At 36.5% G+C, this 19144-nt stretch overlaps 1 pseudogene; it reads left to right on the top strand.

Moving 5' to 3' along the window:
• The first annotated feature begins 18302 nt into the window (after positions 1-18302).
• On the top strand, positions 18303-18831 carry LOC107868667 (annotated as a pseudogene).
• Positions 18832-19144: the final 313 nt, after the last annotated feature.

The raw sequence follows: 19144 nt of genomic DNA, 5'->3' as shown, positions 1-19144 counted from the left end.
AATATCTTTTTTTTTTGTATTCTCTGCCACCTCAGCAATATAGAGAGAGCTTTTTTCTAAGTTGTCTTGTAACCCTGAGGCACCTGAGAATCTTAAGAATACAGCATTCATCATTTGTACTAATAGAAGATCAGCTCTACAGTACATTAAAAGATCATCTGCAAAGCCGATGTGTGTGTTCCTCAACTTCCAGCATTTTTGGATGGTAATTGAAGTCACTGTTTGTAGCCATTGCTTTTAGTTCTCTACCCAAGTACTCCATCACAAGGATTAAAAGGTAGGGAGACATAGGATCTCCCCGTCTTATTCCTCTTTTGGCTTGAAAAAATGTTGTGAGTCCTCCATTAATCAGACGAGAGTATGACACAGTGGATATGTACTCCATAATCTAGGTTACAAATTTTGCAGGAAATCTCATGTCAATCAACAATTTTTGTCAGAAGCTCCATTCCAAGGTATCATAAGCTTTCCTTAAATCTACTTTTAAGACACATCGAGGAGAAATCCACTTCCTGTTGTAGCTCTTGAAGATTTCATGACTTAACGTGATATTATCCATTATGATTCTACCCTCTATGAAAGCTGATTGGGAGCAACTAACCAGATCTGATATCACCTCTTTGAATCTGTTAGTGAGTACCTTAGATATGATTTTATATAGAGTGGTGCAGCATGTAATAGGTCGATAGTTTTGACCTTTGTAGGGGATGGAACCTTAGCGATGAGGGTTATAGCAGTCATATTGATACCAGGCCACAACTTATTTGTTTGAAAGAATTGTTTCACTGTGAGTAATATGTCCTTGCCCACTAGGTCCCAATTTTTTGTAAAGAATTCAATAGGAAATCCATCCACCCCAGGTGATTTATTTTTAGGCATAGCCTTTATTAATGCTAGGATCTCCTCCTTAGTCACCTCTTGTATCAATTTCCTCTGCTGTTGTATTGTTAGGCAGGTGCCTGTCCTCACTATCTCAGTATTGAGACAAGGAAGGCTCTTTGTGCAATCTCCCATTAACCCTACAAAGACAAAAATGAACTCCTGCTCCACCTGGTTAGGATCTATAAGCTTCATACCTGCCTCAGTGTATATAGAGGTGATAGAATTAAGTGAGCTTCTGATCTTCCACTGGGCATGGAAGTATGCAGTGTTGGAGTCTCCATAATCAATCCATAACACTGGATTTTTGTCTCAATAATATTTCCTCTACAGTGCTCCACTTTTCAATATCTTGAAGTAGTTTCTTTTCTTCATCACACAGATTAGCATCCAAAACCTGATCCTTTTGCTGGTCCTGAATGATCTCAAGTTCTTCTCTAGCTTCACTCAAGTGTTGTTTATGAGAGGCAAAATAGATATTAAGCACTTTAAACTGCATTTTAAGATCCTTGAGTTTAGTCCATACATTAACAACTACATTCTCATTCCTCTATTGATGCCATACTCTCTGCATAATTATAGTGAAGTCTTGATGTTCCATAATGTAGGGAAAGAATATAAATGGCTTGGGGTGAATGATATTATGTTATTTGCATCTGATTATAATAGGGGTATGATCAGATACCGAGGGATTCCCATATTCAACTTCTACATGCCCCAGATTCTGTATCCATTTGAAATCTCCCAATGCCCAATCGATCTTACTATACACTCTAGTTTCCATTGACTGTTTATTACTCCAACTGAAGTGCCATCCCTTCCTTCTGATGGGTGTGAGCTGCATTGCATCTAGTAACCCTTGAAAGCCTTGGGTTTCCTGCTGTGTGACATCAGATCCTAATCTATCTCCAAAACTCAGCACAATATTAAAATCACCACATAGAACCCAAGGTTCCTGATTCTGTATATCGTCCTGGGTAAGCTCATGCCATAGTATTTCTCTACTCTGCAGATCATTTTTAGCATAGACCACTGTGGCATATATTGCCAGATGGTTTCCTAGATCTTTCACTAGGCAATGAATAAATTATTCCTTAACTTCTAGTAAACTCACCAGCAGGTGTGGTTTCCAAACAATCCATATTCAACCATTTTGATGACATCTATGATTTGTACAGCTATTCCATCCTTTTGCTATTTTTCTATGAATTTTCTGAATACAATGCTCCTTTACCCTTGTTTCTACACACCCAAAGAAGTCTACTTTAGTTTTAGCAAGAAAAAGTTTTACCTCTTTCTGCTTATGGGCTTGATTCAAGCCCCTAATGATCCAGGTGGAGATGATCATGGAGGGATCAGTGGCATGTAGTTGCCAGCATATCTTCCACACGATTTCCAGTTTGAGCTGAACTAGTTCCTTTCATCACCTACTGTTTTCCTTTTCTCTATCTTTGTCGAGTCTCCACCAGTAGGTCATGTATACTTCTAGGATCTTCATTTGTTGTATCATTTACTCCCCTGTTGTCTACTGTGACGCTTGTCTCTATATTCTTTCGCATAGAGTTTTGGATCTACTGAACTTCTGCATTTCCTGTTTCAGTAGTTGCCATATTCACTAGTTTTTTTGCTTGCCATTCCATTCTAGGAGCTTTTTTCTTTTTGTTTCTGTGATTTTAGTTCTCAGCAGGTGGCTGCTGGTCTTTTATCTCATCTTCCTTTTCCTTGTACCAGCATTCCTTCTCCTCATGCCCAAAAATAAGACAAATATTGCAGTATTTGGGTCTCCAATCATAGGCAACTGGTTGTCTCCAAACTCCACCACAGTCTTAATGTGAATATGATCAGGGAGTGGTTGAGATACATCGACCTCAATCAATATTCTAGCATATGATATTTTATCCACATTAGCTGTATAATTGTCAGTTCGAATGGGTTTTCCTATTGCACTAGCCACCTTACTAAAGCCTTCAATCGACCAGTAGCCTACAGGTAAAAAGAACACTAAACTGTTCTTGATTCAACTCCAAGTCCAATTCCCATGGCTGCAGTATTATTGGTTTATTATTATAATAGTACGGTCCTGAAAGCTTCACCCATTCCTTCTCCGCCATTGAATTGAATTTGAATATGAAATAGCCATCATCATGCATTAACACCTTTGGTTTAGTGACAAAGTCCCAAATCCTAGTCACATAATTCTCCATTGTTGTTCAGTTGGTATTTCTCCTTAGACATAACCAATCAATGATGATTCCCATATTTCCACTTGTTGCCTAATGTCATCTTCTTCAATTATGACAGTGAGAACGCCATCCTTCATAAAAGGGGGAATATACTTTAATATCTTGCCCTCACTGCGATTACCTGGCTTCTCCGGCGGCGGCGGTGCATTTGGTATTGATTCCGTTGATGTGCCAGCCTCCGAGAAATGAAGTTGTCTAACATCTATGCTAATCTCCCCTTTCTCCTTTGCTAGATGTATCTCCTCCTCCAAGCTGCTCGTATCATTTTCCTCTGGGATCGTCTGAAAATTAGGCGGTAGAAAACTCCCAAACGTAATCGGTGCTCGCGGTTGGTTTCCATCGTTCGCCGATGTAGTGAGGTTAGTGGGAGGCAGGGTAGGTTGTGCCTTCTTCTACCGTGCCATTGCTAATTCTCCATCACAATTGCACCCTTGCTATCCTGCACCGAGAGATTTTCAACGGTTTCTAACGTGCGCTCTTCCAGTACATCGTGTATCCTTCCAACAAGATCCTTAATTTAAGGGATGGTAGTTGAAAGAAGAGTCAAATGTCATAAATGTGACGAGACTCTGGCTTGACTAATTTATTATTTTGTGTATTAAAATAATTAATTCGACTCAGTTTTTATGGGTTGTAATAAATGTACAAAAATATGAATGTCGTTATATAGTTACAGAAAATATAGACAACAAATAAAAAATAAAATTATCTTGAAAAATATATTATACTATAAATAATTAAAATTATATTGTACAGTAAAAAATTACAGTGTTGTATGCAGATGACTATACAAAAATATTAAAAATAATAATAAACTGATAAAAATATTTACGAAATTAAAGATAATTATCAATAAATTATGAAAGATTAAAATATGATAATAAATAAGTAAAAATCTTAAAATAATGATGATTATCAATAATTTATTAACAATTATAAAATATGTACGAAAAATTACATTTTGTGCACATTAACGATAAAGACGCCTAAATGTGCTAATTTTAAGCATGGAGAGCCAAAATTGGGTGTCATCAGAGTAGAATAATGGATCTTGTTTATTCAACTTGTGTAATCAATAGTACATAGTTGGTTATTTATAGAGGAATCAACTACTCTTTCTCACTACTTCAACTAGCCGTTAATCACAATGTAACTAACTGTTCCAAGAAAATAGTTATAAAAGATTTCAAACATGACTAACTCTTCTAGAGTCTTCCACAGCTTGTGATCTTTTCCTTTTGTATTCAACAATTGTTAACATATAAAAGTTGAATAGAAAAAGGGTTTTATTAGATAATGCAAACCCCAAAAATTTCATCAGAAATAAGTCCCATTCCATGAGCATTAGAAAAGGTTGAATTGACCTTGAAATGTTGCCAGATTTCCCATAAAATGTTAATAGCATGTAATAGCTACATTCATCAGTTCATGGATATAAAACTAAAAAACTCATTCAGTAAAAAGATAACAAAAAAGAAAGACGAACCTTAAGATTAATAAATGGCTCAAGTCCCTTGTTATTTCCTGCATTACCACATCATTCCGAAAGGTGAGTGATCAGCCTGGGCAAGACAAGCAAATGACAGTCTTGGAGGCAAACAACAGTGCACTTCATTTGAAGTCTTACCATTTGCTATAGGTTGATGATGGAGTTTGGATATTTTTATATTAATTATATGCATTATTATATGAATAATATGTTACGTCCAAGTGGCCATGCATGAGATAATTTTCATTCTTCCCTAGTTTCACTGTAACTCACATTTTGAGAGTTAACCATAACAGTGAGCATTTCATCAGTGGCATTGAATTGGATAGCATTCTTTCAACTTGTTGGCAGTTACTCGGATTTAATTTTTTGGTAACCTATTTTGGCCTTTAGTTGCTCATTATGTTAGCATTCACCTTGGTCATTATTTTTGTGAGTTAGTGGTTAGAATGTAGACATAAGTTACTTGTAACTTATATCTTTATTCCTCCATTATCCTACTCATTATATCTTATAACTCATGTAACTCTTGTAACCTAAAATCCCTTGATCTTCCATCTTTACTATCCTATTTACTTCTTCTTATTCAACGCATGAAAGACTTTCTATCCTATAAATAAAGGTGGTCTTGCATGATTTTGAAATATACAAGACAGTATAGAGTTTACAAAAAAGTTAGTAAAAAATAGAGTTTATTGGTTGAAGGGGGGTGTTCTTTTTGTGAAGTTTTGAACTCAACTGTAATACCCCGAACTTTCTTTAAGTCAAATCTAGTCCCCAGAAGAGTTAGTGATGACTTTCTAAATGATTAATATTTAAATCAGATAGAATTTCCCCAATTTCACTTATTATCATATGGAAAATTGAATTAGCTTTCCAACGATACCAATTTCGTCCAAATCCGATTCGGAGTAAAAAGTTATGGATGTTTTACTGAGAGCTGTCAGAACCGCCCAGGTGCGACGGGCAGATTGATGGACCATTGAGCTAGCGATGGACCGTCGCCTAAATCGTCACAACTAAGGCAGTAAGTCAATCTTCTGGCTAAGGTGCGACGGACAGGTTGATGGACCGTCGAGCTTGCGACGGACCGTCGCCCAAGCCGTCGCTACTAAGGCCATGAGTCCCTATTCTGATCCAAGTGCGACGGTCAGAATGACGGACCGTCGAGCCAGTGACAGACTATCGCAGATCCCGTTCAACAATATAAAGTCATTTTTAAAAGGGTCTTTTAGGTCTTTTACCATTTTTAACCCCTAATTATACCAGACCAAAGCTCATAACTTCATTATTCATCTCCAACACCAAATTAGGGTTTCTCTCAAAGATCAATCCCCAAGATCAAGATCCAAACCCTTCTTCAAGAAACTAAGAGATCCAAGTTCTTCAAGTCCAAGAACTTCAAGAAACTAAATCCTACTCCCATCTGAATGAACACTGAAGAATCCAACTTTAAATTATAAATTATGATGTTTATGTTGTGGATTGATTATGATCATGTTGATATTGTGTATGATACCCAATTTGGAATCTTTAATGTGTTTTCATGATTTTATGCTAGCATGTGGATTGAAATCTACTAAATTGTGTTGATTTATGCAACCATGATGAATTAATTTAATGTCCCTGCCTAAGCTTATAGTTATGCATGCAAGGTGTTTGATAAAATTTCTAAGAGAATAGGAAATATGCCTTATGACTCAATTGTGACCAAAATGATGAACCCATGTTTCATCCATACGTTCAACTGACTCCCATGTTATTATTATGCTTTGTGTTGGATTGATGTAATGCTTATGAGATTAGACTTAACATGTTTATATGCATTTCCATTCTTGTGTAAGTTTATGGCATACAAATACTTCATGAATATCCCCAATGATTGTACTATGAATTGTTGACTATGGTCATGTGTCAAGAAGTGTCATGTCTTGTCAGTTTCATGCTATCGAGTCCTGAGAGGTACTTATACCCGACAATTTAGCTGTGTGTCTAGAGCAAGTTTCATGTTTTCCAGATACTCTCAGTCAAGCCACGAACCATAGAACTCAATCAGTCATGTGACTCAGGAAAACTCAGTAAACTCAGTAATCCCCATATCTTAGAAAGCTCAGTAATTCAGTAATCTCGGTAGTATTCTGTCATTCAATGAACTCAGTTCAGGTCAGTTCAGTTAATCATGTTCAGTGTTCATTCAGATGGGAGTAGGATTTAGCACCGAGTGAACCTAAGGATGAGGACACATACTGATAGATAGGGGTATGATCCCTAGAAGCAGTCCTTGCATTCTAGAACTATGTAGCTAGCATAGGTTGAGACATCAACACTGACAGATGAGGGTTGATGAGGTGGATAAACACTGTTAGATGAGGGTCCCTCCATTCTCTTTTGGGGACACTGTCAGATGAGGGTCACCCACAGCTTGTCCTTACCAGTGGCGCAGTATTGACACCCTTCCAATTGGGGTTACAGATTGGACCCCAACTCAGCTATATTATTTTATTTGGGGCATGTCGGTTAGATGACTACTTCCCACAGTCTCAGTAAAAGAACTCAGATAGTTCTTCAGATTTCAGGACTATCAGATACAGTTAACTTAGAATAGTATGGAACTCAACTAGTTCCATCAGAACCTAGACTGTCAGATACAATCGCTCAGTATTAGTTATATCAGATATCAATATCTCATGTAATCATTATTCAAACTCAGTAGTCAGTATCATTAAAAATTCAGTTACAGTTACTTATTCATGCATGTATTCTCACGTTTATGTTATACAGTCAGTTAGCATAGTTCATGCATATAAACCCTTGCATTCAGCTTACCTCACTTGCATACCAATACATTCAATCGTACTGACGTATTTATGCTATGGTGTTTTATACCATAGATTCAGAAGTACGAGCTCCAAAGCATCCTTAGTAGATCAAATTTCAGCAGCCAGATTTAGCAGTGAGTCCTCATCATTCGAGGGCGATATGATTATTTATTTCATTATTTCAGCTTAGTATTCAGTAGATAGAGTTAGTTGGGGACATGTCCCATTAGTTGGGGACATGTCCCATCAACTCCTTATTCAGACAGTTCAGTTATTTAGAGGCTTTCAGACTAGATTCAGACTTCGGTATTTTCAGATATTTATTCCAGTTTTGGTATTGTGATACCACTTTATTCGGATATGTTTTTATCAGGTGTTTTATTCAGTTTTGAACTTTATGGCATGTTTCAGCCTACTATTTCCACATTTTTCATGATGTTATGTAGTATACAGGTACAGATATTAATCATGGATTAGCGTATGGTCCTTCGGGGTCATGAGCACGATGTAGCATTTTGGGTGCCAGATTTGGGGCGTGACATAAACTCTTGTCCAGAGTTGTTGAGTTGTTCTTTGTGAGAAAGGCTGTTGTAACTTGGAGGATTCAAGTCAAGAAGATTACTGCTGGTCTGGTGAAGTATTTTGTGCAGTGGGCTTGAATCTTTTTAAAAAGAAAGAGATATCCACATCTCAGCCGAAGAAGAAGCAGATAGTCTTTTTTATTTTCTTCATTTGTAATTTTCAGTTGTATTTTTATTGTAATTTCACCAACAATTTTAAGGATATTCATGGAAACAATTGAAAAATCCGCGAATGTCAGGATGAGAGATCTAAACAAGCCATTTCGGTTCAACGCTACTCATTTTAAAAGATGGAAGGATAAAGCACTTTTCTACTTAAATCTTCTCAATGTTTCTTATGTGTTAACTGAGAAGAACCCAAACAAAGTAGATAACTCGTCCTTGAGTGATGAAGAACCCATTTCTCTTCAAGAGAAAGTTGAAAAATATGATGGTGACTCCTACAATTGTCGGTACTTTTTACTTAATTATCTATCTGATAATTTTTATGATTATTATGATAGAACTTACTCTAGTGCAAAGAAAATTTGGAAAGCCTTGCAGAGTAAATACGACACAGAGGAGGCGGAAGCGAAAAAATATGCAGCTAGCAGATTTTTTCGTTTTCAAATGATGGACAAAAATCAGTGGTAGACCAAGCTCAGGATTTCACAATGATTGTTGATAAGCTCAGGTCCGAGGAAGTCAAAATTGGAGATAACCTTGTTATTTGTGGCATAATTGATAAACTTCCACCTTCGTGGAAGGAATTTCAAAAATCTATACGCCACAAGCAAAATAAAACTTTTCTTGAGACTTTGATAATGATAATCCACATAGAAGAAGAAGCAAGGGGCCAAGATGCACTTTTGTAAATAGAAGAGAACACCATCACACTGAAGATGATTTAACTTCTTCAAATAATGCTACCCTTAAAACTAACAAAAATACTACTTTGAAGTCTAAGAAGAAAAAAATCAAGAAAAATGATGGTAGACATACCAAGGACAATAATAGTGAAAACAACTAAAAAATCAACATGTACAACAAAAAGGACCGAACTTTGTCTATAGCATGAGTCGACATATTTCTCGATTTTACAGATTTTAGAAATGTGAGCCTAAACCTCAAGCAAACATTGCCGAAGAACCATTTGTGGCGGTGATAATAAACATAAACATGGTGGAGAATGTTGATGGATGGTGGGCTGACTCTAGTACAAACCGTCATGTCTGTTATGATAAAGACATTTAAAAAATATACAAATTTTGAGGAGCCCAAAACCATCATGCTTGGAGATTCACACACAACTCAAGCACTTAGAATGGGAGATGTCGAGTTGAAGTTTACTTCTGGAAGGGGATTAATCTTAAAAGATGTACTTTATACTCATTCTATGAGAAAAAATTTGATGTCTAGTGTTCTTCTTAATAAAATAGGCTTCAAATAGATTATTGAATCTGATTAGTATGTAATTGTTAAAAATAATATTTTTGTGGGAAAGGAAAATGCATGTGATGGTATGTTCAAGTTGAATGTTGAAATAAATAAAACATCTACTTCTGTTTATATACTTTCTTCTGCTAATTTTTGGCATGCTCGTTTGTGTCATATAAATGATCGTTATGTAGGAATCATGAGTAGTTTAGAATTAATTTCAGTGATCAAGAACTTTGAAAAATATGAGGCTTGTAGTAAAACCAAAATCACAAAAAGGCCTCATTTTCAAGTTGAAAGAAAAACTGAATTATTAAAATTACTTCATACTGATATTTGTGAACTTGGTGGAATTTTAAATCATAGAGAAAATAGATATTTTATCACTTTCATTGATGATTTTTCTAAGTTTAAATATGTTTACTTAATGAAAAATAAAAGTGATGCATTTGAAAATTTTAAAACTTTTCTCCATGAAGTTGAAAATCAGTTTAATAGAAAAATAAAAAGAATAAGAAGTGATAGAGGCCGTGAATATGAGTCATATGAGTTCAATTCTTTTGTTAGATCATTGGGTATAATTCATGAAACTTCTCCTTATTCTCCTATATCTAACTGTGTAGCGGAAAGGAAGAATCGAACTTTGGTAGAGTTAACTAATGCTATGTTAATTGAGTCTTGTGCACCTTTAAGTTTTTGGGGTGAAGCTCTTTTAACTACTTGCTATGTGTTGAATCGTGTGCCTTATAAAAAGATCAAACTAACACCTTTTGAGTTGTGGAAAGGTCACAAGCCAAATTTGGGATATCTAAGAGTTTGGGGTTGCTTAACCTATGTAAGGTTAATGGATCCTAAAATCTCTAAGTTGGGTAAAAAAGTTACTATTTGTGCTTTTCTTGGTTATGCTTCAAATAGTACTGCCTATAGAGTTTTTAATCTTGAAGATAATGTGATAATAGAATCAGGTGATGCTATTTTTCATAAATATAAATTTCCTTTTGATTCTAAAAATAGTGGAAGTCATAGGACTGAAAAAAATATTTTGTCACTATCTAGTTCTTCTACTTCTACTTTGTAAAATAAAGAAAATGGTGATTTTGAGTTAAGAAGAAGTAAATGAGCTAGAGTAGAAAAAGATTTTGGTCCTGATTATTATGTTTTTAATGTTGGTGATGACCCTCTCACTTTAAAAGAAGCTTTATCTTCACATGATGCTATTTTCTTGAAAGAGGCTGTAAATGATGAAATGGAATCACTAATTTCTAATAAAACTTGAAAGCTAGTTGATTTACCACCGGGTTGTAAAACAATTGGATGTAAATGGGTCTTACGTAAAAAATTAAAATTGGATGGATCTGTTGATAAATATAAAGCTAGGCTAGTGGCTAAATATTTTAAACAACTAGAAGGCCTAGAATTTTTTGATACTTTTTCTCCGGTAACTAGAATTGCATCCATTAGACTTTTAGTTTCTATTGCGGTAATTTTTGATTTATAAATTCATCAAATGGATGTAAAAACTGCTTTTTTAAATGGGGACCTAAATGAGGAGATTTTCATGGAACAACCTGAATGTTTTGTTGAGGCTGGCCAAGAAAACAAAGTGTGTAAACTTAATAAATCCCTATATGGCTTAAAACAGGCACCAAATCAATGACATGAAAAGTTTGATTCCTACATGATTGATAATGGGTTTAAAACAAATGAGTGTGATAAGTGCATATATCATAAGTCTTGGAATAATTCGCATGTTATTATTTGCCTATATGTTAATGATTTATTGATCTTTGGCTCTAACATGATTGTTATTAGTGAAACTAAAATATTCTTAGAAGCCATTTTGATATGAAATATCTTGGTGAGACAAATTTTATTCTAGGAATAAAAATTACTAGAACATGTGATGAAATTTTCTTTGACCAGTCACATTATGTCGAGAAATATTGTAAAAATATAATTTTCTTGATTGCAAGCATGTTGTAACTCCATTTGATTCTAGTGGTTACTTGTTTCCTGTTGAAAGTAAAAATGATGTTATAAATCAAAAGGAATATACTAGCATAATTGGAAGTTTGAGATATGTGATTGATTGCACTAGGCCTGATATTGCATCTGCAGTAGGAGTACTTAGCAGGTTTACTAGCACGCCAGGTAATGGACATTGGCATGCTATAACGAGAGCAATGAGATATTTAATTAGAATGAAAAATTATGGTTTGTTCTATGAAAAATATCCTACTGTACTCTATGGCTTTTGTGATGCGGATTGAAATACTTTATCAGATGATTTCTTATCCACTACTGGTTATATTTTTACTTTGGGTGGTGGTGCTATTTGTTGGAAGTCTAAAAAAGCAAACTATAATTGCTAACTCTATCATGGAAGCTGAACTAATTGCTTTATCTTTAGCTAGTGAGGAAGCGAATTGGTTGAGAGATTTATTATTTCAAATACCTTATTTTGAAAAATCAATTACTCCTATTTTAATTCATTGTGATAGCACTGCTGCAATTGGTAGAGTTCAAAACCGTTATTACTATAATAACCCAGACCTTTTAATGAGGGGTAAAGGGGTAATTTGACCATATATTTATTATTAATTAAGAGGATTTAAAAGGAGCGGACCACACCCACTCTCTTGTTCAATTATTTTCACGTTAAGTTACGGAGAGTAGAATATTAGGGCTTTGTAATCACTTTACTGCTGCAAAAACATAAACTTAGGGTGAAATTTGGGAGAGTTGAAAGGTGAAAGTAAAGATCTTGAATCACTGTTGGCGGCTGTCAAAATTGCAGGTATTGACATCAATTAACATTATAGTAGCACATTCGAGTACTATTTTGAGGGTACAGTAGCATGCACGAGAAAACTAGGTAGTGAATTCTGTATGTTGTTAAGAATTGAACCAATGATTGGTCCAAATAAACTCCAATCACTGGAGTAATGATTAATTTGCATTTTTTTTATCAATGAATAGAAAGGTTGCAGTCAAATTCTGTGGATGAATTCATGGATTATTGAGACTAGATTAATCTGGAGCAATTATTATTTTTATTCATGCACGAGATCTAGATTATTTTTTTCTCATAATTCACGAGTTAAGCTATGAGATATTAAGACTTGGCCCTAAACTTAAAAGTTAAGGAGATTGAGACTTGATTTCGAATAGCATAATTGATATTGTTATTTAATATTTTATTTAGATTGATCCCATTGATCGTTGTTGGTTGGTGTTCTACACAATACAAAGTTGGAGAATCTATCATTAGCGAGGTAAGTGAGACTAAGCTTTTATGCTTTCTTTACAAATTTGATTTATAAAAATTATATTTTTTTGCCTAGTCCATGTGTTGGGACAAACGTGAACTTGATAGAATTGGTGGTATTTGACTGGCTGTGGATAGATAATTTGGGAGGTGTCGTGAGAATTACTCAGTGGTGATATATGAGGTGATGTTGGGGCATTGAATATATTTTCTTCATTGTCATTATTGTCTCTAGGGGCATACATTGCTGCCGTAATATGGTAGGGGCATTATTTATGCTGCTGTAATATGTTAGGGGCTTGTACATGCTACCGTAGTAGACTTTTGGGGCATTATATATGGTGTTGTGACTTGTCGGGGTGCTAGGTTGATCACCTTCACTGCCGTTTATGACAAGTCGTGAGAGTTGATTGAGTTGAGTTACGGAGTGGTTTTTGAACTTCCGTTTGCATCTTGTTGAGCATTACCTTATAAGAGACACTGTGTGCATATAATTTATGTATTTTGGTTGTGCCTTGTATTTTCTAACACTTGTTTCAGGGGTATTAAAGTAGCGGGTCGAGGATCTTACTGGGTTATATTTATATATAGCTTACTCCTTACTTGCATATCTTCAGATACAGTTGCGAAGAGAGAGACTTGTGACTGACGATCTTTACTTGTGGATTCTGTTGCTGAGGTAAACCTTGCATTATTCATGGAGGCTGTCATCCAGCTTTAGTAATTTTAGATTATATTTCTTTTCGTTGGGTTTGTACGCCCAAATGCTGAACTCATGTAACTTATTTAGATGCTCCATGGTCTAGTGTGGGGTAGAGATTTGTTATCTAAACTACTGTTGTTTTCATAAATTTTTATGCAATATCTTGTTGGATAATTACCTTGCGATAATGGTTATTTCATGCATTTGGAGTTTCTTATATTTTTATCTCAGTGACTATAACGATTGTGAATGTATAGGGAATTAGTTCTCTCGAAAGTGGTGTTAGCGGGAGCTAGTCATGACTAGGGGTGAATTTGGGACATGACAAAGTTGGTATCAGAGCCTAGGATTTAGGTCCTGGGTCATGGAGCAGTGTTTAGTAGATTCTTGTTCATGGGTATGTAGGCGCCCATACTTATGAACTTGAGGCTACAAAACATTTAGGATGTTTCTATTTTTTTATTTAGTGTTCGTACGTTGAGTTGAATTTAGTCGAACCTTTAAATATTATTTTGCAGATGGTTAAGAGACCTGCTTCTTCCTCTACTGGTCGATCTAATACACCTACTGGATGTGGTGCTGGACAGGATCTTAACTGTTGTGGTGGTTGAGTTGGGTCTCATCCAACCAGGCCTCAAACTAGGGCACAGACTAATCCTCAGCATGGAGTTAGGAGTGAGGGCCAGCCCCAAGTTGTGGCTCCTGAGCGAGTATAGGACCAGGTTAATCATGATACTCCAGCTGCAGCACCTATTGCTGCACCTTTTGTTACATTGCCTTCTGATATTGTGGTCAGAATGTTGAATGTACTGGAGGCATTGATGCCCAATCAGGGTCGAACTCCAACTCCTCAGGCTACTTCGCAGACGCCGACACAAGTTTAGTTGAATGTTGTAACTCTCAGGCACTCCATTAGTTGATCGTTCGATTGCAGCTGTAGTGCAACCCAAGGATCTTAAGAATTTCATAGATCTTAAGCCACCGGAGTTTAATGCTACACCATCTTCTGTTGAGCCTCAAAAGTTTTTACATCGCCGTGAGAAGATACTAACGACTTTGGGACTGAAGGAGACTCATAGTGTAGAATTTACAACTTTTATATTCTTAGGGTCTCTCGAGACATGGTGGACTTTCTTTTTGAGGGGCAGACAAGCAGGGCTACTACCGATCACTTGGTAAGAGTTTTCAGGTTTGTTCTTGGATAGATTTATTCCCTTGAGAAAACAAGATGACATGATATGCCAGTTTAATGAGTTATAACAGGGATCCATGACAGTCACTGAGTACAAATCGAAGTTTACTGAGTTATCAAGGTATGTCCCATCTTTAGTTGCAAATTAGAGGGAGAAAGTAAGATGATTTGTGGATGGACTTAAGGCTCGTTATCGTGGTCCAGTGATACGTGATGTGCATAATGGGTCCTATTCTAAGGTGTTTGACACTGCTCTCCATTCTGAGTCCTATTATAAGATAGAAAAGATTAATCGAGAAAATAAAAAGACACGTAACTCAGGTGGGTTTAGTGGTGCTCCATCTGGGATCAAGAGTGGGTTTGATCATGGAAAGTCTAGGCCTACACAGTAAGAGTCGGTGGGCCAATCTTTAAGGAATAGTTATCCGACTAGATAGGGTCAGCAACAATAGATATAGAGGAAAGATAATGATTTCTTTCAGACTGGGCAACGTTTGAAATGTTCTAATTATGGCAGAAATCATATTGGACATTGTTTTGGAGTTGGCGGTCCTTGTTATACTTCTGGTGAAAGAGGGAACCTTGATATATTTTGTCCTAAAGGAGATTTTGGGTCTAGTCAAGTTACTCTCAGGTGTAGAGAGATATTGAAAATGCTTATGCTCACACTCAGCCAGCTCGGATCGCTCCACAGAGTACTCATGGACAGGGTCGACAGGGTGCTCAGGGTTCTCAGAAAACAGGTGGACCACTGAGATTCTTTGCTATGGCTAGACAGGATATAAAGGCATCTAATGCATAGTCATAGGTATTATCACTGTAAATTCTCATGAGGCATATTTTCGTATTGATCCTGGTTCTACATACTCGTATGTGTCTCCATCTTTTGCTTTATTCTTAGAAAGAAGGATTGAGACTCTTGTTGTTCCATATATTATTATGACCTAGGTAGGGGAGACCTTAGCGATGGATAGAGTTTATAGATATTATGTGATATCAGTTCAGGGTAAGGACACCATAGTTGATCTATTTATGTTGCCAATAACTGACTTTTATATGATTATGGGTATGGATTGGTTGGCGTCATGTTATGCTTTGGTTGATTATTATGCTAAGCTTATACGTTTTGATATTCATGGAGAAATACCTTTTGTGTGGAAAGGTATGACTCCTGTGACTCAGGGAAAGATAATATCTTATGTTAAAGCACGCCAAATGATTGATCATGGGTGCTTGGGTTTTGTTTCTACTGTTCATGACACTCGAGCAAAAGATATTTCGGTTGACAGTGTTCCCATTATTCGAGAACTTGTTGATGTATTTCCAGATGATTTGCCCAGGCTACCTTCGATGAGAAAAATTGAGTTCAGCATTGACTTAGTGCTAGGGACTCAACCTATCTCTATTCTACCTTACCGTATGGCTCCTGCTGAGGTGAGAGAATTGAAAGTTCAACTCCATGAGTTACTTGATAAGGGATTTATTTGGCCTAGTGTGTCACCTTGGGGTGCACCTGTGCTATTTGTGAAAAAAAAGATGGCATGATGAGAATGTGTATTGATTACAGGCAATTGAATAAGGCAAAAGTCAAGAATAAATATCCTTTGCCTCGTATTGATGATTTGTTCGATAAGTTTCATGGTGCTATTTACTTTTCTAAAATTGACTTGAGATCAGGTTACCATCAGCTGAGAATCAAGGCTGAAGATATCACTAAGATAGCTTTTCGGACCAGGTATGGGCATTTTGAATTTTTAGTGATGTCTTTTGGACTGACTAATGCTTCCACAACATTTATGGATCTCATGAACAAGGTATTCAAGCCATACTTAGACCATTTTGTGATTGTTTTCATTGATGACATTTTGGTATACTCTCGAAGTGAGGTAGAGCATGGACAATACTTGAGAGTTGTGATGTAAACACTTAGAGAACACAAGCTTTATGCTAAGTTGTCAAAGTGTGAGTTTTGGTTGGGCATGGTTTCCTTTTTGGGGCATGTGGTGTCAAGAGATGGAATTCATGTTGATCCAAAGAAGATTAAAGCTGTTCTAGATTGGCCTCAACCTAGTACTGTTGCAGAGATTCGTAGCTTCTTGGGGCTAGCTAATTACTATAGGAGGTTTGTAGAGGGCTTCTCAAAGGTAGCTGCTCCATAGATGCGCTTAACTTAAAAGGGTGTGTTTTTTCAATGGTTGGATGAATGTGAAGAAAGTTTTCAGAAATTAAAGACATTATTGATTTCGGCTCCGATTTTGACTTTACTACTGCTGAGGTTGGTTTCATTATTTTTTATGATGCATCTCAAATTGGATTGGGTTGTGTTTTAATATAGAGTGGTAAAGTGGTGGCATATGCTTCTCAACAGCTAAAGGTCCATGAGAAAATTATCCGACTCAAGACTTGAAATTGGCCAAAGTTGTGTTTGTACTCAAGATCTAGCATCATTATCTTTATGGTGAGCCGTGTAAAATCTATACTGATCACAAGAGTCTACAGTACTTATTCAAGCAAAGAGATCTAAATCTGAGATAACGACGGTGGTTAGAATTACTTAAGGATTATGATCTCACTATCTTGTATTATCGTGGGAAGGCTAATATAGCAGCAGACGCTTTGAGTAGGAAGTCTATTGGCAGCTTGGCCCGATTTGCAGCCAAAAGGCGACCTATGGTTATAGATATTCAGTCTTTAGCCAATCAAGGAGTTCGAATTGATCATACAGTTCCTGGAAAGTTACTTGCAGTTATGGTGGTTCACTCGTCCTTAGTTGTGCAAGTTAAGACTCACTAATATGATGATCCCTACCTTGTTGGGCTTCAAAATTGAGTGCAGAATAACAGTGTTAAGTATTTCACTATCGATGGTGAAGGTGTACTACGCCATCATGAAAGATTGTGTGTTCCCATTATGGGAGATATGAGACAACTAATTCTTGATAAGGCTCATAGCTCGTGTTACTCTATCCATCCTGGTGCTACAAAAATGTATCAAAACTTGCATAGATTGTACTGGTGGAAAGGTATGAAGGTTGATATTTTGAAACCTGTAACTAGTTGTTTAAATTGTCAGCAGGTTAAGTATGAACATAAAACACTTGGTGGAATAATGCAAAAGTTGATTATTCCGGAGTGGAAGTGGGAAAGGATTACTATGGATTTCATTGTTGGGTTGCCAAATACTTTCAGGAAGCACGACTCAGTTTGGGTGATAGTGGATAGACTTACAAAATCTGCCCATTTCATACCCGTTTGAATTACTATAGTGCGAAGCAGTTAGCAGAAATTTACCTTTGGGAGATAGTTTGGCTTCATGGTGTGCCTATCTCAATGATATCTGATCGTGGTACATAGTTCACTACTGAGTTCTGGTGATCTTTTCAGAAATCATTGGGTTCGCAAGTTGAGTTGATTATAACTTTTCATCCGCAGACTGCGGACAGTCTGAATGAGTTATTCAGCTCTTGGAGGACATGCTTAGAACTTGCTCTATTGACTTTGGTAGCCATTGGGATGACCAGTTTCCTTTAGCAGAGTTTGCTTATAATAATAGCTACCAGTCAAGCATTCAAATGGCACCATATGAGGCTCTATATGGTCACAAGTATCGTTCACTGATCGGCAGGTTTGAGCCCGACAAAGCGAAGTTATTGGGTACAGATTTAGTTCAGCAAGCATTGGAGAAGGTTACAGTGATATGAGATCGACTTAAGATGTCTCAAAGCAGGCAGAAGTCCTGCGCAGATAAAAGGGTTCGCGATTTGGAGTTTGAAGAAGGGGGAAAAGTTTTTTTGAAAGTTTCTCCCATTAAAGGAGTTATGAGATTTTTCCGAAAAGGTAAGCTAAGTCCTAGATACATTGGTCCTTATGATATTTTGGACCGAATTGGATTGGTGGCATATAGCCTTGCTTTACCTCCAAAATTGTCTTCAGTTCATCCTGTATTTCATGTGTCGATGCTTAGAAGATATGTTCATGATGATAGTCATAAGATCCATCTAGAGGATATAGAGCTTGATGAGAATTTGACTTATAAGGAAATCCCAATAGCTATTCTTAATAGGCAAGTGCGGCAGTTAAGTTCAAAAAAAGATAGCTTCAGTCAAGGTATTATGGAATAATCATCCAACCGAGGAGGCTACTTGGGAGTTTGAGGAGGAGATGCGAGTTAGATATCCTCATTTATTTGACACTTCAAGTATGATTCGATACCCGTTCAAGGACGAACGTTACTTTAAGTAAGGGAAAATGTAATAACCCAGACCTTTTAATGAGGTGTAAAGGGGTAATTTGGCCATATAATTAAGAGGATTTAAAAGGAATGGGCCACACCCACTCTCTTGTTCAGTTGTTTTCATGTTAAGTTATGGAGGAGTAGAATATTAGGGCTTTTTAATCCCTTTATTGCTGGAAAGAACAACAAGAAACTTAGGGTGAATTTTGGGAGAGTTGAAAGGTGAAAATAATGATCTTGAATCACTGTTGGCGGCTGTCAAAATTGCAAATATTGACATCAATTAACATTATAGTAGCACATTCGGGTACTATTTTGAGG

The sequence above is a fragment of the Capsicum annuum genome, chromosome 4 (genome assembly GCF_002878395.1).
Source record: "Capsicum annuum cultivar UCD-10X-F1 chromosome 4, UCD10Xv1.1, whole genome shotgun sequence".
NCBI classification, from domain to species: domain Eukaryota; kingdom Viridiplantae; phylum Streptophyta; class Magnoliopsida; order Solanales; family Solanaceae; genus Capsicum; species Capsicum annuum.
Note: the sequence above shows the minus strand (reverse complement) of the source record. Positions and strands in the feature narration are given on the sequence as shown.